The sequence below is a fragment of the Ranitomeya imitator genome, chromosome 3, assembly GCF_032444005.1.
Source record: "Ranitomeya imitator isolate aRanImi1 chromosome 3, aRanImi1.pri, whole genome shotgun sequence".
Lineage (NCBI taxonomy): Eukaryota > Metazoa > Chordata > Amphibia > Anura > Dendrobatidae > Ranitomeya > Ranitomeya imitator.
The window spans coordinates 485601339-485623270 of record NC_091284.1 but is presented as its reverse complement, the minus strand read 5'-3'; the positions used below and the strand labels follow the sequence as shown (position 1 = coordinate 485623270).

The following is a 21932-nucleotide window of genomic DNA, read 5'->3' as shown; positions in this document are numbered from 1 at the left end:
GAGGGGGGGAATTATGAGCCATCAGCCATGCATAGGGAGGGAGGGGGGGAATTATGAGCCATCAGCCATGCATAGGGAGGGGGGGAATTATGAGCCATCAGCCATGCATACAGGGGGGGGGATTATGAGCCATCAGCCATGCATACAGGGGGGGGGAATTATGAGCCATCAACCATGCATACAAGGGGGGGAATTATGAGCCATCAGCCATGCATACAGGGGGGGGAATTATGAGCCATCAGCCATGCATACAGGGAGGGGGGATTATGAGCCATCAGCCATGCAAACAGGGGGGGGAATTATGAGCCATCAGCCATGCATACAGGGGGGGAATTATGAGCCATGCATACAGGAGGAGGGGGCGGATATGAGCCATGGCCATTATACAGTATGGAGCATCGTGTGAGGTCATTATACAGTATTGAGCATCATGTGCGGTCATTATACAGTATAGAGCATCATGTGTGGTCATTATACAGTATGGAGCATCATGTGCAGTCATTATACAGTATGGAACATCATGTGACGTCATTATACAGTATTGAGCATCATGTGCGATCATTATACAGTATGGAGCATCATGTGAGGTCATTATACAGTATGGAGCATCATGTGTGGTAATTATACAGTATGGAGCATCATGTGCGGTCATTATACAGTATGGAGCATCATGTGCGGTCATTATACAGTATGGAGCATCATGTGAGGTCATTATACAGTATGGAGCATCATGTGCAGTCATTATACAGTATGGAACATCATGTGAGGTCATTATACAGTATTGAGCATCATGTGCGGTCATTATACAGTATGGAGCATCATGTGCGGTCATTATACAGTATGGAGCATCATGTGTGGTCATTATACAGTATGGAGCATCATGTGAGGTCATTATACAGTATGGAGCATCATGTGCGGCCATTATACAGTATGGAGCATCATGTGCGGCCGTTATACAGTATGGAGCATCATGTGGGGACATTATACAGTATGGAGCATCATGTGCGGCCATTATACAGTATGGAGCATCCTGTGTGGCCGTTATACAGTATGGAGCATCATGTAGGGCCATTATACAGTATGTGGAGCACTGCGTAGCCATTATACAGTATGGAGCACTGAGTGGCCATATTTTTTTGGTTTTAATTATTGTATATGAAACAGTGTGATCAGCAGTACTAAATGGGTGTGGTTGGGACTTGGATATGGGTGTGATTAGTTGTGAAATGGGTGTGGTGAGAGGCGTGGCCTAAAATTTGCTGCGGCGCACGTAGAAGAAACGCACAGGATACAGGAAGGCCACCTGAAAGCAATGTTCCCATTATTAGGAAATTGATGCTCCCATACTGTTTGCCTATGCAGTCAGGGCCGTATTTGCCACTAGGCACGTGAGGGCACGTGCCTAGAGCGGCGACATTGCGGGGGGCGGCACCTGAGCAAGGTGTTTTTTTTTAATAAGTCGGGTCAAAAACGCGACCGACGGCCCCGCCCCCCCGCCTCCGAGTCCCCCACCTCCGAGTCCCCCCACCTCCAAGTCTCCGAGTCCCCCCGCCTCCGCATCCCACCCACCCTCCTTGAAGACTATACTCACCTGCTCCAGCGATGCCTGGTCTCAGCGTCTGTAGCGCGTCCTGAGTGAGCAGTCATGTGGTACCGCTAATTAAGGTCATGAATATGCGCATATTCATGACCTTAATTAGCGGTACCACATGGCCGCTCACTCAGGCAGAAGGCGCTGCGGCGGGACAGAGCCGGAGGGATGTCGGCGCGGCATGTGGGACAGGCAGCTGACAGGTGAGTATGAGGGATGAGGGGCGGGCGGGGGGAGGATGGTAAGCCACCCGCGCCATGCAAGATGGCCCAGGAGAAGGAGCGGGGGAGGGGGTGGAGAGATGAGCCATGCAGAAGGAGGGATGGGGGGGGGAATTATGAGCCATCAGCCATGCATAGAGAGGGAGGGGGGAGAATTATGAGCCATCAGCCATGGATAGGGAGGGAGGGGGGGAATTATGAGCCATCAGCCATGCATAGGGAGGGAGGGGGGGATTATGAGCCATCAGCCATGCATAGGGAGGGAGAGGGGGGAATTATGAGCCATCAGCCATGCATAGGGAGGGAGGGGGGGGGGAATTATGAGCCATGAGCTATCAGCCATGCATAGGGAGGGAGGGGGGGGAATTATGAGCCATCAGCCATGCATAGGGAGGGGGGGGGGGAATTATGAGCCATCAGCCATGCATAAGGAGGGGGGGAATTATGAGCCATCAGCCATGCATAGGGAGGGAGGGGGGAGGAATTATGAGCCATCAGCCATGCATAGGGAGGGAGGGGGGGAATTATGAGCCATCAGCCATGCATAGAGAGGGAGGGGGGGAATTATGAGCCATCAGCCATGCATAGAGAGGGAGGGGGGGAATTATGAGCCATCAGCCATGCATAGGGAGGGAGGGGGGGAATTATGAGCCATCAGCCATGCATAGGGAGGGGGGGAATTATGAGCCATCAGCCATGCATACAGGGGGGGGGATTATGAGCCATCAGCCATGCATACGGGGGGGGGGAATTATGAGCCATCAACCATGCATACAAGGGGGGGAATTATGAGCCATCAGCCATGCATACAGGGGGGGGAATTATGAGCCATCAGCCATGCATACAGGGAGGGGGGATTATGAGCCATCAGCCATGCATACAGGGGGGGGGAATTATGAGCCATCAGCCATGCATACAGGGGGGGAATTATGAGCCATGCATACAGGAGGAGGGGGCGGATATAAGCCATGGCCATTATACAGTATGGAGCATCGTGTGAGGTCATTATACAGTATTGAGCATCATGTGCGGTCATTATACAGTATAGAGCATCATGTGTGGTCATTATACAGTATGGAGCATCATGTGCAGTCATTATACAGTATGGAACATCATGTGACGTCATTATACAGTATTGAGCATCATGTGCGATCATTATACAGTATGGAGCATCATGTGAGGTCATTTTTCAGTATGGAGCATCATGTGTGGTAATTATACAGTATGGAGCATCATGTGCGGTCATTATACAGTATGGAGCATCATGTGCGGTCATTATACAGTATGGAGCATCATGTGAGGTCATTATACAGTATGGAGCATCATGTGCAGTCATTATACAGTATGGAACATCATGTGAGGTCATTATACAGTATTGAGCATCATGTGCGGTCATTATACAGTATGGAGCATCATGTGCGGTCATTATACAGTATGGAGCATCATGTGTGGTCATTATACAGTATGGAGCATCATGTGAGGTCATTATACAGTATGGAGCATCATGTGCGGCCATTATACAGTTTGGAGCATCATGTGCGGCCGTTATACAGTATGGAGCATCATGTGGGGACATTATACAGTATGGAGCATCATGTGCGGCCATTATACAGTATGGAGCATCCTGTGTGGCCGTTATACAGTATGGAGCATCATGTAGGGCCATTATACAGTATGTGGAGCACTGCGTAGCCATTATACAGTATGGAGCACTGAGTGGCCATATTTTTTTTGTTTTAATTATTGTATATGAAACAGTGTGATCAGCAGTACTAAATGGGTGTGGTTGGGACTTGGATATGGGTGTGATTAAATGTGAAATGGGTGTGGTGAGAGTCGTGGCCTAAAATTTGCTGCGGCGCACGTAGTGCGCCGCAACCTTTACACCTTTTTTCCTTCTTCAAAGGTTGGGAGGTATGGTACCGCATTTCCCAGATCACAGCAAAGTACCGCAAATCCCATAGGGAATGAATGAAACCAAACGCAATGTTGCCGTAAGTGATCCGTTACGTGGCAGATGCAGAAAAACTGCCCGATCTGCTGCAAAAGGCGACTTTCACAACAGCGATTCTTGCCAAAGTCACTGCGGATAGTGTCATACTCACCAATGGGGGAGGCAGCACTAAGAGTGCCTAGGGCAGCAGAAACTCTAAATACGGCCCTGTATGCAGAGAATGCAATACAGGTCTCTTATGTGACAAATAGATAATACTAAAACATCCGTAGTCATAACTCATACTCCACTATACAACACTTAATATTTATTGTGTTGATTATTGCCTATTCAGGTATATACCTAATTGAGATATTATTGTAGGTGCCAGTTGGACTACTGATGTGTTATGTAGTGGAGTATGAGTTATGACTTCAGATGTTTTAGTATTATTTATTTGTCATTTAAGATACCTGTAAAAAAGATTTTGGTAACAAAAAGTCTCTCTTCATCCCTACTCTATGAGACATTGTTTTCCTACCTTTATTATGAGGATTGTGATATGGGAGTGAGGGATAGACCACGTTGGGCGGGGGCGCCAGATCGTTTCTTTAGGATGCCAACCTCCACAGCCAGGTAAGGACGGATTTAGGCCTAATACAGGGAATCTTTAGGCAAATTTGTTGATCAGTTTATTTGGGTATCAAACCTTTTCCACTGTGTAGGTGCTTTTTAATATTAGTACTATTAAAGATCTGTTTTAAAGGAAATACAGTTAGGTCCATATATATTTGGACAGAGACAACATTTTTCTAATTTTGGTTATAGACATTACCACAATGAATTTTAAACAAAACAATTCAGATGCAGTTGAAGTTCAGACTTTCAGCTTTCATTTGAGGGTATCCACATTAAAATTGGATGAAGGGTTTAGGAGTTTCAGCTCCTTAACATGTGCCACCCTGCTTTTAAAGGGACCAAAAGTAATTGGACAATTGACTCCAAGGCTATTTCATGGACACGTGTGGGCAATCCCTTCGTTATGTCATTCTCAATTAAGCAGATAAAAGGCCTGGAGTTGATTTTAGGTGTGGTGCTTGCATTTGGAAGGTTTTGCCATGAAGTAAACATTCGGTCAAAGGAGCTCTCCATGCAGGTGAAACAAGCCATCCTTAAGCTGCGAAAATAGAAAAAAAAACATCCGAGAAATTGCTACAATATTAGGAGTGGCAAAATCTACAGTTTGGTACATCCTGAGAACGAAAGAAAGCACTGGTGAACTCATCAATGCAAAAAGACCTGGGCACCCATGGAAGACAACAGTGCTGGATGATCGCAGAATAATCTCCATGGTGAAGAGAAGCCCCTTCACAACAGCCAACCAAGTGAACAACACTCTCCAGGAGGTCGGCGTATCAATATCCAAATCTACCATAAAGAGAAGACTGCATGAAAGAAAATACAGAGTGTTCACTGCATGGTGCAAGCCACTCATAAGCATCAAGAATAAAAAGGCTAGACTGGACTTTGCTAAAAAAAATCTAAAAAGCCAGCACAGTTCTGGAAGAACATTCTTTGGACAGATGAAACCAAGATCAACCTCTATCAGAATGATGGAAAGAGAAAAGTATGGCGAAGGCGTGGTACAGCTCATGATCCAAAGCATACCACATCATCTGTAAAACACGGCGGAGGCAGTGTGATGGCTTGGGCATGCATGGCTGCCAGTGGCACTCGGTCACTAGTGCTTATTGATGATGTGACACAGGACAGAAGCAGCCGAATGAATTCTGAGGTATTCAGAGACATACTGTGTGCTCAGCTCCAGCCAAATGCAGCCAAACTGATTGGTCGTCGTTTCATACTACAGATGGACTATGACCCAAAACATAAAGCCAAAGCAACCCAGGAGTTCATTAAAGCAAAGAAGTGGAATATTCTAGAATGGCCAAGTCAGTCACCTGATCTCAACCCAATTGAGCATGCATTTCACTTGTTAAAGACTAAACTTCAGACAGAAAGGCCCACAAACAAATAGCAACTGAAAACCACCGCAGTGAAGGCCTAGCAGAGCATCAAAAAGGAGGAAACACAGCGTCTGGTGATGTCCATGAGTTCAAGACTTCCGGCAGTCATTGCCAACAAAGGGTTTTCAACCAAGTACTAGAAATGAACATTTTATTTAAAACTATTTGAATCTGTCCAATTACTTTTGGTCCCTTTAAAAGCAGGGTGGCACATGTTAAGAAGCTGAAACTCCTAAACCCTTCATCCAATTTTACTGTGGATACCCTCAAATGAAAGCTGAAAATCTGAACTTCAACTGCATCTGATTTCTTTTGTTTAAAATTCATTGTGGTGATGTCTTTAACCAAAATTAGAAAAATGTTGTCTCTGTCCAAATATATATGGACCTAACTGTATATGTTTATACACACGAAGTTGGTACTCCCATACTGTTTGCCTATGCAGTGAATGCAAGGCCTGGCCAAAATTTAGATGCACCCCAATACCCCTTTGAAGAGACGTACAGGAGCCGTCAGGGTCTTGCGTCCGGGGAATGGTCTCTTCACCCCGACGTTTTTCGGCAGATTTGCCAACGCTGGGGTATCCCGGACGTGGATCTAATGGCATCCGGGTGGAATGCCAAGGTCCCCAGGTTCATAGCTCGTTATCAGGATCCAAGAACTCTCGCCGTAGATGCACTGGTCCTTCCTTGGAACCAGTTTCGTCTTCCATATCTGTTTCCTCCTCTGGCGCTCCTCCCAAGCGTAGTCAGGAAGATCAAGATAGAGGGAGTTCCTGCAATTCTAGTCGCCCCAGATTGGCCTCGGTGGTCATGGCACGCGGACCTCATTCAGCTGATTGCCGGGGTTCCTTGGCAGCTTCCAATGCGGCCAGATCTTCTGAACTCATCAATGCAAAAAGACCTGGGCACCCATGGAAGACAACAGTGCTGGATGATCGCAGAATAATCTCCATGGTGAAGAGAAGCCCCTTCACAACAGCCAACCAAGTGAACAACACTCTCCAGGAGGTCGGCGTATCAATATCCAAATCTACCATAAAGAGAAGACTGCATGAAAGAAAATACAGAGTGTTCACTGCATGGTGCAAGCCACTCATAAGCATCAAGAATAAAAAGGCTAGACTGGACTTTGCTAAAAAAAATCTAAAAAGCCAGCACAGTTCTGGAAGAACATTCTTTGGACAGATGAAACCAAGATCAACCTCTATCAGAATGATGGAAAGAGAAAAGTATGGCGAAGGCGTGGTACAGCTCATGATCCAAAGCATACCACATCATCTGTAAAACACGGCGGAGGCAGTGTGATGGCTTGGGCATGCATGGCTGCCAGTGGCACTGGGTCACTAGTGTTTATTGATGATGTGACACAGGACAGAAGCAGCCGAATGAATTCTGAGGTATTCAGAGACATACTGTGTGCTCAGCTCCAGCCAAATGCAGCCAAACTGATTGGTCGTCGTTTCATACTACAGATGGACTATGACCCAAAACATAAAGCCAAAGCAACCCAGGAGTTCATTAAAGCAAAGAAGTGGAATATTCTAGAATGGCCAAGTCAGTCACCTGATCTCAACCCAATTGAGCATGCATTTCACTTGTTAAAGACTAAACTTCAGACAGAAAGGCCCACAAACAAACAGCAACTGAAAACCACCTCAGTGAAGGCCTAGTAGAGCATCAAAAAGGAGGAAACACAGCGTCTGGTGATGTCCATGAGTTCAAGACTTCCGGCAGTCATTGCCAACAAAGGGTTTTCAACCAAGTACTAGAAATGAACATTTTATTTAAAACTATTTGAATCTGTCCAATTACTTTTGGTCCCTTTAAAAGCAGGGTGGCACATGTTAAGAAGCTGAATCTCCTAAACCCTTCATCCAATTTTAATGTGGATACCCTCAAATGAAAGCTGAAAATCTGAACTTCAACTGCATCTGATTTCTTTTGTTTAAAATTCATTGTGGTGATGTCTATAACCAAAATTAGAAAAATGTTGTCTCTGTCCAAATATATATGGACCTAACTGTATATGTTTACACACACGAAGTTGGTACTCCCATACTGTTTGCCTATGCAGTGAATGCAAGGCCTGGCCAAAATTTAGATGCACCCCAATACCCCTTTGAAGAGACGTACAGGAGGGCCCTCCTGAAAGCAATGTTCCCACTATTAAGAAGTTGGTACTCCCATACTGTTTGCCTATGCAGTGAATGCAAGGCCTGCCCCAAATTTAGACGCACCCCAATACCACTTTGAAGAGACATCATAAATGATGTTGCAAAAACTAATTTCTGCAATAAAAAGCATCTTTTAGTGTGTGACAGCAGCCAAACATAAAAACCTGATATAAATCTGGTATCGCTGTAATCGCACTCACCCAAAGAATTAAGTCACCTAATCACTTATACCGGCGAAAAATATAAATAAAATCAATTCTTCACCTGCTGTTGTTTTTTTCATTCTGCCTCCCAAAGATCACAGTAAGGCTCAGCACACAGTTATCCTGCGCTCTGTGCTGAGTGCTTACACCGGGGTTATTGTTTAAATCTATGAAATACATGAACCTCTGGCAGAAGATTCCTTATAATGAGGAAGATGGAGGCACTGTGGACACCATAGGACCTGTGATCCGGTGGTGTCCGTCTTTGTAGTCATACATAAAAGCGCAGTCCGCCAGTTTTGTGCACCTCTGAAAAGAAGGACAACGCTGAACAGAGGCCAAACGGAGTCCAGTGCAACTCTGCTGCCTCATTATAGTGAATGGATCCTTGGGGATTTCATCTGAATCATGTTACTCAGAAATTTAGATAGAAACCCCCAAATTAGTTAAGCAAAATGAACCCAATAAAAGCTTCAACTCAATCCACAAAAAAAGAAGTCCTCACTCAGGTCCACCATCTGTTAACAGAAATATAGGGGGCTTCCACGTTACTGGTAGCACAAAAGCCCTGGAAAAACATTATGGCTCCTCACCCCGCTACAAAGAAATTCTGCATTCCCAAATTCAAATGCCCCCCTCCCTTCCGGGCCCCACAGTATAGCTAAACCACATATTGCGTCCACGTCTGGCATTTCTGTAGTGATGAGAGCTCGCCTAATTTACTCAGCCCAATTTTATACCAGTTTGTGAATCACTTGAGGGTTAAATATGCTTACTACTCCCCTAGGTGAATTCCTTGTGAGGTGTAGTTTACAAAATGGGATCACCTGTGGGGGTTTCTGCAGTTTTTTTTGGCATTTCAGGGGCACTTCAAATGTGACATGGTATTTGCTGGAAAAAAAGTGGTAATGGTAACCTAATGCAGAAAAAATAGTACTCATTTTCTTTTCAGCCCTACCATGCCCCGAAGCAGTTGTTTTTCAACAAATATGGGGTACCTACGTACTTTGGAAAAATTGCACAACTAATCTTGGCAGCCCTTTTCTCCTGTTACCATTGTGAAAATTAAAAAAATGGGTTTGAAACAATATTTTTGCTGGGAAAATGTGTTTTTTAATTTTCACGTCTCAACATTATAAAATTCTGCGAAGCCCCTGAGGGTTCCAAGTGCTCACCACACATCTAGATAAAGTCCTTGAGGGGTCTAGTTTACAAATGGGGTAATTTTTGGTAGGTTTCTACTATTTAGGCACCTTAGAGGGTCTCCAAACGCGACATGGCGTTGGCTATTGATTCAAGCCAATTTTGTATTACAAAAGTTAAATAGCGCTACTTCCTTTCCAAGCCCTGCTGTGCGCTCAAGCAATAGTCTTCCTCCACATATGTGGTAGCCGCGTACTCAGAAGAAATTTCACAACAAAATTAGGGGACCAATTTTCTTGCTACCCTTGTGAAAATAATAAAATTGAGGCTGAAAGTGGAAAAAATGTGTTTTTTTTTATTTTCACGGCTCAATATTATAAAATTTTGTGAAGCCTCTGAGGTTTCAAGGTGCTCATCACATATCTAGATAATGTCCTTGATGTGTCTAGTTTCTAAAATGGGGTAATTTGTCTGGGTTTCTACTGCTTAGGCACACCAGGTGCTCTCCAAACGCAACATGTCGTCTGCAATTGATTCAAGCCAATTTTGTATTCCAAAAGTCAAATGGCGCTCCTTCTCTTCCAAGCCCTGCCATGCGCTCAAACAGTACTTTTCCTCCACATATGTGGTATCAGCGTACTCAGGAGAAATCGCACAACAAACTTTTTGGTGCATTTACTTGTGTTACATTTGTGGAAATGGAAAATATGGCGCTGAAGTAACATTTTTGTGGGAAAAAGTTAAATGTTCATTTTTTCCTTCCATATTCCATTAATTCATGTGAAGCAACTGAATTGTTAATAAACTTCTTTAATGTGGCTTTGAGCACCTTGAGTGTTGCAGTTTTTAAAATGGTGTCACTTTTTGGCATTTTCTGTCATATGGGCCCTTCAAAGTCAGTTCAAATGTGAGGTGGTCCCTAAAAAAATGGTTTTGTAAATTTTATGGAAAAATGAGAAATCGCTGGTCAACTTTTAACCCTTGTAACAAAAAACATGTTTCAAAAATTGTGTTGATGTAAGGTAGACATGTGTGAAATATTACTTATTAACTATTTTATGAGCCATAACTCTCTGGTTTAACCCCTTCATGACCCAGCCTATTTTGACCTTAAAGACCTTGCCGTTTTTTGCAATTCTGACCAGTGTCCCTTTATGAGGTAATAACTCAGGAACGCTTCAACGGATCCTAGCGGTTCTGAGATTGTTTTTTCGTGACATATTGGGCTTCATGTTAGTGGTAAATTTAGGTCAATAAATTCTGCGTTCATTTGTGATAAAAACAGAAATTTGGCGAAAATTTTGAAAATTTCGCAATTTTCACATTTTGAATTTTTATTCTGTTAAACCAGAGAGTTATGTGACACAAAATAGTTAATAAATAACATTTCCCACATGTATACTTTACATCAGAACAATTTTGGAAACAAAATTTTTTTTTGCTAGGAAGTTATAAGAGTTAAAATTTGACCAGCGATTTCTCATTTTTACAACGAAATTTACAAAACCATTTTTTTTAGGGACCATCTCACATTTGAAGTCAGTTTGAGGGGTCTATATGGCTGAAAATACCCAAAAGTGACACCATTCTAAAAACTGTACCCCTCAAGGTACTCAAAACCACATTCAAGAAGTTTATTAACCCTTCAGGTACTTCACAGCAGCAGAAGCAACATGGAAGGAAAAAATGAATATTTAACTTTTTAGTCACAAAAATTATTTTTTAGCAACAATTTTTTTATTTTCCCAATGGTATAAGGAGAAACTGAACCACGAAAGTTGTTGTCCAATTTGTCCTGAGTACACTGATACCTCATATGTGGGGGTAAACCACTGTTTGGGCGCACGGCAGGGCTTGGAAGGGAAGGAGCGCCATGTGACTTTTTGAATGAAAAATTGGCTCTACTCTTTAGCGGACACCATGTCACGTTTGGAGAGCCCCCGTGTGCCTAAAAATTGGAGCTCCCCCACAAGTGACCCCATTTTGGAAACTAGACGCCCCAAGGAACGTATCTAGATGCATAGTGAGCACTTTGAACCCCCAGGTGCTTCACAAATTGATCTGTAAAAATGAAAAAGTACTTTTTTTTCACAAAAAAATTCTTTTAGCCTCAATTTTTTCATTTTCACATGGGCAACAGGATAAAATGGATCCTAAAATTTGTTGGGCAATATCTCCTGAGTACACCAATACCTCACATGTGGGGGTAAACCACTGTTTGGGCACATGGTAAGGCTCGGAAGGGAAGGAGCGCCATTTGACTTTTTGAATGAAAAATTATCTCCATCGTTAGCGGACACCATGTCGCGTTTGGAGAGCCCCTGTGTGCCTAAATATTGGAGCTCCCCCACAAGTGACCCCATTTTGGAAACTAGACCCCCCAAGGAACTTATCTAGATGCATATTGAGCACCTTAAACCCCCAGGTGCTTCACAGAAGTTTATAACGCAGAGCCATGAAAAAAATAATTTTTCTTTCCTCAAAAGTGATTTTTTAGCCTGGAATTTCCTATTTTTCCAAGGGTAATAGGAGAAATTGGACCCCAAATGTTCTTGTCCAGTTTGTCCTGAGTACGCTGATACCCCATATGTGGGGGTAAACCACTGTTTGGGCGCACGGCAGGGCTCGGAAGGGAAGGCACGCCATTTGGCTTTTTAAATGGAAAATTAGCTCCAATCATTAGCGGACACCATGTCACGTTTGGAGAGCCCCTGTATGCGTAAACATTGGAGATCCCCCACAAATGACCCCATTTTGGAAACTAGACCCCCAAAGGAACTAATCTATATGTGTGGTGAGGACTTTGAACCCCCAAGTGCTTCACAGAAGTTTATAACGCAGAGCCATGAAAATAAAAATAAAAAATTATTTTCTCAAAAATGATCTTGTAGCCTGCAATTTTTTATTTTCCCAAGGGTAACAGGAGAAATTTCACCCCAAAAGTTGTTGTCCAGTTTCTCCTGAGTACGCTGATACCCCATATGTGGGGGTAAACTACTGTTTGGGCACATGCCGGGGCTCGGAAGAGAAGTAGTGACGTTTTGAAATGCAGACTTTGATGGAATGCTCTGCGGGCGTCACATTGGGTTTGCAGAGCCCCTGATGTGGCTAAACAGTAGAAACCCCCCACAAGTGATCCCATTTTGGAAACTAGACCCCGAAAGGAACTTATCTAGATGTGTGGTGAGCACTTTGAACCCCCAAGTGCTTCACAGAAGTTTATAATTCAGAGCCGTGAAAATAATAAATACGTTTTCTTTCCTCAAAAATAATTATTTAGCCCAGAATTTTTTATTTTCCCAAGGGTTACAGGACAAATTGGACCCCAAAAGTTGTTGTCCAGTTTCTCCTGAGTAAGCTGATACCCCATGTGTGGGGGTAAACCACTGTTTGGGCACACGTCGGGGCTCAGAAGGGAAGTAGTGACTTTTGAAATGCAGACTTTGATGGAATGGTCTGCGGGCGTCACGTTGCGTTTGCAGAGCCCCTGGTGTGCCTAAACAGTAGAAACCCCCCACAAGTGACCCCATTTTGGAAACTAGACCCCCAAAGGAACTTATCTAGATGTGAGGTGAGCACTTTCAACCCCCAAGTGCTTTACAGAAGTTTATAACGCAGAGCCGTGAAAATAATAAATACGTTTTCTTTCCTCAAAAATAATTTTTTAGCCCAGAATTTTTTATTTTCCCAAGGGTTACAGGAGAAATTGGACACCAAAAGTTGTTGTCCAGTTTCTTCTGAGTACGCTGATACCCCATGTGTGGGGGTAAACCACTGTTTGGGCACACGTCGGGGCTCAGAAGGGAAGTAGTGACTTTTGAAATGCAGACTTTGATGGAATGGTCTGCGGACGTCACGTTGCGTTTGCCGAGCCCCTGGTGTGCCTAAACAGTAGAAACCCCCCACAAGTGACCCCATTTTAGAAACTAGACCCCCCAAGGAACTTATCTAGATGTGTGGTGAGGACTTTGAACCCCCAAGTGCTTCACAGACGTTTACAACGCAGAGCCGTGAAAATAAAAAATAATTTTTCTTTCCTCAAAAATGATGTTTTAGCAAGCATTTTTTTATTTTCACAAGGGTAACAGGAGAAATTGGACCCCAGTAATTGTTGCGCAGTTTGTCCTGAGTATGCTGGTACCCCATATGTGGGGGTAAACCACTGTTTGGGCACACATCGGGGCTCGGAAGTGAGGGAGCACCATTTGACTTTTTGAATACAAGATTGGCTGGAATCAATTGTGGCGCCATGTTGCGTTTGGAGACCCCTGATGTGCCTAAACAGTGGAAACCCCTCAATTCTAACTCCAACACTAACCCCCCCACACCCCTAACCCTAATCCCAACTGTAGCCATAACCCTAATCACAACCCTAATTCCAACCCTAACCCTAAGGCTATGTGCCCACGTTGCGGATTCGTGTGAGATTTTTCAGCATCATTTTTGAAAAATCCGCGGGTAAAGGGCACTGCGTTTTACCTGCGGATTTTCCGTGGATTTCCAGTGTTTTTTGTGCGGATTTCACCTGTGGATTCCTATTGAGGAACAGGTGTAAAACGCTGCGGAATCCGCACAAAGAATTGACATGCTGCGGAAAATACAACGCAGCGTTTCCGCGTGGTATTTTCCGCACCATGGGCACAGCGGATTTGGTTTTCCATAGGTTTACATGGTACTGTAAACCTGATGGAACACTGCTGCGGATCCGCAGCGGCCAATCCGCTGCGGATCCGCAGCGGCCAATCCGCTGCGGATCCGCAACCAAATCCGCACCGTGTGCACATAGCCTAATTCTAAAGGTATGTGCACACACTGCGGAAAACGCTGCGGATCCGCAGCAGTTTCCCATGAGTTTACAGTTCAATGTAAACATATGGAAAACAAAAATCGCTGTGCACATGCTGCAGAAAAACTGCACGGAAACGCAGCGGTTTACATTCTGCAGCATGTCGCTTCTTTCTGCGGATTCCACAGCGGTTTTACAACTGCTCCAATAGTAAACTGCAGTTGTAAAACCGCAGCGAAATGTGCAGAAAAACCGTGGTAAATCCGCCATAAATCCACAGCGGTTTAGCACTGCGGATTTATCAAATCCGCAGCGGAAAAATCCGCAGAGGGATATATCATCAACCCTACGGATGTTTAGCGACCGTGGAGGTGCCACCCCCTGGGCTGACTCAACCCCCGTGGTGACCTATATCAGAGTACGGCAAAACACATCCGGTTAATTTCAATCACCTCAGCTGGCGTCTTTCACCTGCGTGGCTGACTCGCGCGGAGGAAAATCATTTGCCACAGTTCAAGACACAGAGAAACACGGCACTTTAATAAACTATTACGAGACGCTCTGTTTGACTGTGGGAAACCCTTCGCAATGGAGCGGTGAGTAGAAGACATTTGTCGGCCACGTAGAGACACATGAATGTACCTTGTAGTGGAGTTGTACACTTGCTGGCAAGGTGACCGGTTTTATTGCTTGTGTCTCCCCCGCAGGCACCCACGGACACCACTTACATGCCCCGTGTGCCACAGGGTAACCAAATATATATCCACACATCTGAGAAGGGTATGCCTGAGGTCACACGGTGATTCGGAGATAAAAACCGCCATAGCCTCCGCAAAGTATCAACTTCGCTGTATCGCCAACAAGGGGACAACAATCCAATTCAGTGAGCTCAAGCCCCTCCAATCCTTGGAGGAGACTGTAGCCTTCTTAGAAGGTCGCGGCTTTTTGATAGCAAACAAGCCTAGGTTTGAGTCACAAATCACACCACTGACCTGTGAAGGGCCCGCTCAGGTACCAACTGACAATCCGGAGCTCCGCCCAGGCTCCATGCCAGAGCTAGATTCAGATGTGATGGATGTGCCTTTCCTTTTACGGCCGGGAGACAGTCTGGAGGGAGACCCGTGCCCCCCGCCAGAGCTAGATTCAGATGAGATGGACGTGCCTTTCCTTTTACGGCCAGTAGACAGTCGGGAGGGAGACCCATGCCCCACGCCAAAGCTAGATTCGGATGAGATGGATGTGCCTTTCCTTTTACGGCCGGTAGACAGTCGGGAGGGAGACCCGTGCCCTGAGCCTGACCACACAGGGAGCATTTCTGACCGCATAGGCAATGAGGAGGTCATGGATGGCAGCAATTTAAGTATCCAGAAAAGGGAATGGAAAGACAAAAACCGCACGGCTACCAAGGCCGCCGGATTGTACAAGCGTCACTCATTGAATCACCCCATGTTAAAGGGGTTCCACTCGTACCTAACAGTTACCCATGGGGTCCCAAACTGTCAACAGGAGGTATCAAACGTAGCACGGTTTCTATTTTTTGTGAACCCAAAATCTGTAACTCTGGAGTACCTCGTAAAACCAAACCAGGTTAATAATTTTTTTCAACAACTTGGAAAACTCCATCTATCGAGCCAGACCTCCCTCAAAATGTTGAAGCATATACGGAGATTTACCATGTATCAGATGAGGGCTACCAAACTGAGACTAGAGAATCCTCAACTTTATAAGGCATGCGAAGTGTTCATGAATTTTACAACAGACCTTCAGAAATCATTGTACAAGGGAGCCTGCCGAGAGTCTGTAAGTAAAAGGTACACCGTTCAAAAGAGCCAATATTCAGCGCATTGTTACCAAACCTTGGATGTTGGTTAATTGCCTTTATTTTTCCCCACAGGTACGATCTATTGATGAAGCCATCAAAGTCACCCAAGGACTGCCAGATTATACTGGAGGAGGCAAGGCCAACATTTCTAGCTAGCATCGAGGCTGTGACAGATGGCGGATCAGAAGTAGATCGCCGGGAAGTGGTACTGTACCTCGAGGCCCTTCTGATTCTAAAACATCTCCAAAGACCAGGTGTTGTTCGTAACATGACGGTAAGTCGTCGGGCCCTGTGGGTCAGCGGTATTTGCTGAACCGGTTCAATATTTTTCCACCTTTTTTTTTTCACATCGTAGGTTTCAGAGTGGAATGAGAGGATCCATCACACGTACCAAGGAAGACGCAAGACAATTGTGGGTGTGAAGACTCACAAGTGCTCCACCTCTCAGGTAGCAACTTTTGTACTTTCAGAGGAAGAGGAATCGGTAAGCTTTTCTCAAAGCCAGGGAACCCAGGCAACCCCACTCATTGTGGGGAGCAAAACACTCTCTTGTCCCCATGTAAAACCTTTTGGAGGGGTGCCCCCAGACTGGAGAGTAACATATATATATTTTTTTTCTTTTTCAGTGGTTCAATGCGTATGCGGAATATGTCAGACCGGTCTTTACCTTTGGCCGAAAGATTATCACAAACTTTTTCGTGACGTGTACCGGGAAGGTCATAAAAAATCCATCCATGAGACTCAGACGATACCATTCAAGGTAAGGTAGCCACAAGTCAAGTGACCCACAGCCATAAGTAGCAACCGGTACTAACAATGTGCTTTCCTCCGTAGCTACAACCTCCCAAACATCACCAGCCACCTTGTACGGCGGATTTGCGAGACATGGACTTTGTCACAATACACAGATTGCGAAAAGCGCTTGTTTGCACGCTACTTGGCACATACAAACGATGTGGCCGAGAGAGTTTACCGGGAGAAGACCCTGACCGATATGTGCCGTGCCCAAGAGCTAGTGTTCAACGCAGGAAATCATGAGGACGCAAAAATTATGTCGCCAGTAATGGCATCAACCAGTGAATTGGATAACGAGGTGGTAGACCTCACGGAAAGTGATACCGAGTCATCCGATTCTACTGAGGAGTATAGTCTCAAGAATATTCGGCTCATCCCAATCAGGAGAACAAAGCCCTTGTGAATATGTCAATTTTTATCTGACATTAATAAAATTATTCAAATGTACATTCATCTTTGCCTCTTTGACTTGCCTCACTTTTCTCCCACTTTGGGGACCCTTTCGGGGTACTCTGCAACATATTGAAGCCCCTCTTGGGTGGGGGGTAAGGGGAAATGTGATTTTTTTTTTTCTCAGAAAATTGCCCAAAATTTTCCAAGTGTCAAGGACTCTTCCAGAAAAGCTTCCCCAGGCTTCTGGAAGTGTCCTCGGTACACCTCCAGCGGTTTCCCCCTGCCTGGAAGTCTGACACATGTCTGAAATTTTCAAAGTGTGAAAGTATGGTTTTTCACCCAAAATTCAACTTTCCGCCCATGAACCACAGACTTCACCCACACTTAGGTCACTGTCTTGGGGTACACCTCCAGTGCTATGTCACGGTCATCACTGTTGTCACAAAAAATTGACTTTTGTTTAGGCCAAGCAATTTGAGGACGGCACGGCAGCCAGCAGCCCGTACGGTACAGGGGTTGATCAGACCCCCGTACGTCCGGTTGTGGTCTCCGTGCCCCGAAGGGGTTCCCGCTTCTCGCCTGCACCAGGCACGGCAGCCAGCAGACCGTACGGTCCAGGGGTGGGTCAGACTCCCGGACGTACGGTTGTGGTCTCCGTGCCCCGAAGGGGTTCCCACTTCTCGCCTGCACCAGGCACGGCAGCCAGCAGACCGTACGGTCCAGGGGTGGATCAGACCCCCGTACGTCCGGTTGTGGTCTCCATGCCCCGAAGGGGTTCCCGCTTCTCGCCTGCACCAGGAACGGCAGCCAGCAGACCGTACGGTCCAGGGGTGGGTCAGACCCCCGTACGTCCGGTTGTGGTCTCCGTGCCCCGAAGGGGTTCTCGCTTCTCGCCTGCGGCAGGCACAGCAGCCAGCAGACCGTACGGTCCAGGGGTGGGTCAGACCCCCGTACGTCCGGTTGTAGTCTCCGTGCCCCGAAGGGGTTCTCGCTTCTCGCCTGCGGCAGGCACAGCAGCCCGTACGGTCCAGGGGTTGATCAGGCCCCTGTACGTCTGCCCGTGGTCTCCGTGAGTCTTTCGCCCCTATACCCAGGGACCACACCTATGGCCATTTAGCTCAGTTGGTTAGAGCGTGGTGCTAATAACACCAAGGTCGTGGGTTCGATCCCCGTACGGGCCAAGCACATCTACAAACGCCCCTATACCCAGATGACCAATTTGCACATCAGGGTCGCTGCGGACCTCCACCAGAGTTTCCTCTGGCTTTGTCCTGCCCAGGCATAGCTCACCATCTTTCGGGTCCTATCGCGCACTCATGCTCCACCTCCCCGACAGAGGCGGGCCGATGGTGCACCCGCCGTGTCAACCCCCCGGAGCGGGCGGCGGGATCCCACCTCGGCCGGAGTGCCCCGGCCTTCACCTTCATTGCGCCACAGGGTTTCACGTCGCAACGGGGGGAGTGACGATGGTAAACCCCATCAGGTGGGCCCAGGGCAGGTGAGTCTGGCCTTGGGGGGACGTAAGGGATAAAGGAGAAGAGACCATCAGGGCACGGAGCCTCAGGCCTCCCTCGTTGTCACCCTTGCGAGGGGACCCCAGCTGCGCCATGGAGGCGATAGATGGAGGGGCAACCCTCAGACAGGCATAGCCCCGGGAGCACCCCGGGGCCGCAAGGTGCGTTCGAAGTGTCGATGATCAATGTGTCCTGCAATTCACACTTAATTCTCGCAGCTAGCTGCGTTCTTCGACGCGCGCGCCGAGTGATCCACCGTTAAGAGCCGCGCTTTCTGGTTTGGGGACACTCGGAGGCGCCCCCCTTTTCACTCTCGTGTCAGCCGGCCGCAAAAGACTGGGATGCTTTGGAGGGTTGTTTTCAAATCTCGGCCCTGTTGCCCGGGCGCTCGGCCTCCCCGTCCCTCCCTCCAGCGGGGAGGAGAACAAAGGAGGGCTCGAGGCTTCTCAACCTACCGCCCAGACCCACATACCCCGGGGAGGGGTGTGTGAGCGCACAGGAGAATGGTACCCGGGACGGCCTTTCGCGTACGCGGGGGGCTTCTTATTTTTCCTCGGCAGGCAGCGGCAGGGCAACAATCGTCGGCGCGAGGCCGGGCGTCTTTTTCCTGGGCGACGGAGCGAGAGGGGCTCCCCGCACCCTCCCGACGTCGCCCGCCCGCTGTCCTCACGTGCCCTCACCGTCCCCACCCTGCGGAGCGCCCTGGCGAAGCAGAAAGAGACCTACCACCGCCCCCATCACGTTCGGTACCCTTCGGGGATTTGGCGGGCGGCTGGCCTCCTGATCTGCACCTCATCGGTATTTTTCACTCGCCCATTAAAGATCCTTCCACAGGTTCATCTAGGGAAACCTTGTTACGACTTTTACTGTCTCTAGATAGTCAAGTTCGATCGTCTTCTCGGCTCTCCACCATGGGTCTTGGCCGAACCCGGCGGGGCCGATCCAAGGACCTCACTAAACCATCCAATCGGTAGTAGCGACGGGCAGTGTGTACAAAGGCCAGGGACTTAATCAATCGAGGGAGAGAAGCCAGATAGGAAGCCCCGCAGCGGGAAGGGCACCCGGAGGAAGGGAAATCCTCCTCGTCGTCCGTGCCAGCAGGCGGGCATCCAGGGGCGTCACCTTGCGGAGGAAAAAAAGGAGCCTGAACGGCGAGTGCAGTGCCACTGGGGAGATCGTGCACGCTGTACGGTGCGAGGCGGCCGATGCGGAGGGTGTCTGGAAAAAAAACCCACCTTGCACGGAGAGGGCGAGGTGACTGGCCTCCGGAGGACGCCACGGCTCCCCTGCCTCGTGACCCACCGCTCCCGGGGCGACACACAGAGTCGCTGCTGGGGAGAGGGGCCAGGGCGGTGGGGGGCCTATGCGGCGCCACCATCTGGCTTAGACCCGGCCTCCCGATCGGAGGGCATCCGTTGTAAAAACCACCCCTTGCGCGGGGAGGGCCGTAGGTGACTGGCCTTCGGAGGACGCCACGGCCGCCCTGCCTCGTGACCCACCGCTCCCGGGGCGACACACAGAGTCGCTGCTGGGGAGAGGGGCCAGGGCGGTGGGGGGCCTATGCGGGGCCTCCGTCTGGCTTAGACCTGCCTCCGCCGAGGGGGGTCCTCGACCCACCGGCGGACGGGCGCGAGGAGTGGGAGAGGGGGGCTGGCCGTCGGGGTCCACCGCGGCTCAGGCGCAGAGCCCGCCAGCGACACGGAGGTCGCGCGGGGGGCGCAGTTGGCCTGGCCGTGTCGGCGTCACCCTCCGGCATAGTCCCTCGTCCCGGGCCCTTGCCCGTAACCTCAAAGGAAGCCAACCGAGCGGCGTCTCCCCCCAAAGCCATGCCTCCGCTGTTGAGAACAGAAGAAGCCCGGGGAGTCACCTTGCGGAGAAAAAAATAAAAAAAAAAGGAGCCTGAACGGCGAGTGCAGTGCCGCTGGGGAGATCGTGCACGCTGTACGGTGCGAGGCGGCCGATGCGGAGGGTGTCTGGAAAAAAACCCACCTTGCACGGAGAGGGCGAGGTGACTGGCCTCCGGAGGACACCACGGCTCCCCTGCCTCGTGACCCACCGCTCCCGGGGCGACACACAGAGTCGCTGCTGGGGAGAGGGGCCAGGGCGGTGGGGGGCCTATGCGGCGCCCCCATCTGGCTTAGACCCGGCCTCCCGATCGGAGGGCATCTGTTGTAAAAACCACCCCTTGCACGGGGAGGGCCGTAGGTGACTGGCCTTCGGAGGACGCCACGGCCACCCTGCCTCGTGACCCACCGCTCCCGGGGCGACACACAGAGTCGCTGCTGGGGAGAGGGGCCAGGGCGGTGGGGGGCCTATGCGGGGCCTCCGTCTGGCTTAGACCTGCCTCCGCCGCGGGGGGTCCTCGACCCACCGGCGGACGGGCGCGAGGAGTGGGAGAGGGGGGCTGGCCGTCGGGGTCCACCGCGGCTCAGGCGCAGAGCCCGCCAGCGACGCGGAGGTCGCACGGGGGGCGCAGTTGGCCTGGCCGTGTCGGCGTCGCCCTATGGCGTAGTCCCTCGTCCCGGGCTCTTGCCCGTAACCTCAAAGGAGCCCCAACCGAGCGGCGTCTCCCCCCCAAAGCCGTGCCTCCGCTGTTGAGAACAGAAGAAGCCCGGGGCGGCAGTTCGCCGGGTACTCCCCTTCGCCAAAACTCTTTTTGCCCCACTCGTCTCTCCCTTTTCGCTCTGGGGCGTCCGCTTGGTCTCTCTCTCTCTCTCTCGCTCTCTCCCTCTCGCGCTCCCTTCCGAGCCGCCTCGGAGGACGTCGGACGAGCGGGGAAGGCGACGGCGTTCGGCCGGGCACACCACGCGGTGAGAACCCACTCCGCCTGCCTCCCCACGCGTCTGTCGTCCCCCCACTATCGTAGGGGCTCGGGAAAAGACTGGAGAACGCGGAGCTCGGCGGTGGCGTGGAAGCGCCACCCACCGCCGCCGCTCTCGCCGATGCCCACCGCGGAGGCCGCCCATCGGACGCTGGGTGGGGGTCGGCACGGGCCTCCGCGGGCGAGCTGCGCATCTGGAAGTCAAAGGGCCGCCCTCGGAGAAGATCGTTGTGCTACCCCGCGCGGGGAGCGATTCGGACGACGGGCCCCCACGCCGAGGTGGGTGGGCGCCCCGCCATTCGCCCGCGCGGGTCGTCGGACCCCTGCCGTACCACAGTTCGGGTCAAACTCCCCCTCTGCACGGCAGCCACCGTCCTGCGAACGGGAGGCGACTGCCGGCGTGCACGCCCAAGGATGCGTGCCTGAATCCCGGGGGGTAAAAGAGGAAGGAGACCGCCCGCCTTAGACCGACGCGGGCTCCAAAGCCCGGGCCGAGCGAGCGGCACC

At 49.2% G+C, this 21932-nt stretch overlaps 1 long non-coding RNA gene and 1 other non-coding gene across 2 annotated transcripts in view; both read right to left on the bottom strand.

The window, feature by feature from the left end:
* The window catches only part of LOC138672168 (uncharacterized), a 209129-nt gene that overhangs the window by 29158 nt on the left and 158039 nt on the right, over window positions 1-21932 (bottom strand). The gene's annotated exons all lie outside the window — the stretch shown is intronic.
* On the bottom strand, window positions 18720-18871 carry LOC138673742 (5.8S ribosomal RNA). The gene has a single exon (XR_011320357.1). It is a non-coding gene; the product is annotated as a 5.8S ribosomal RNA (ribosomal RNA).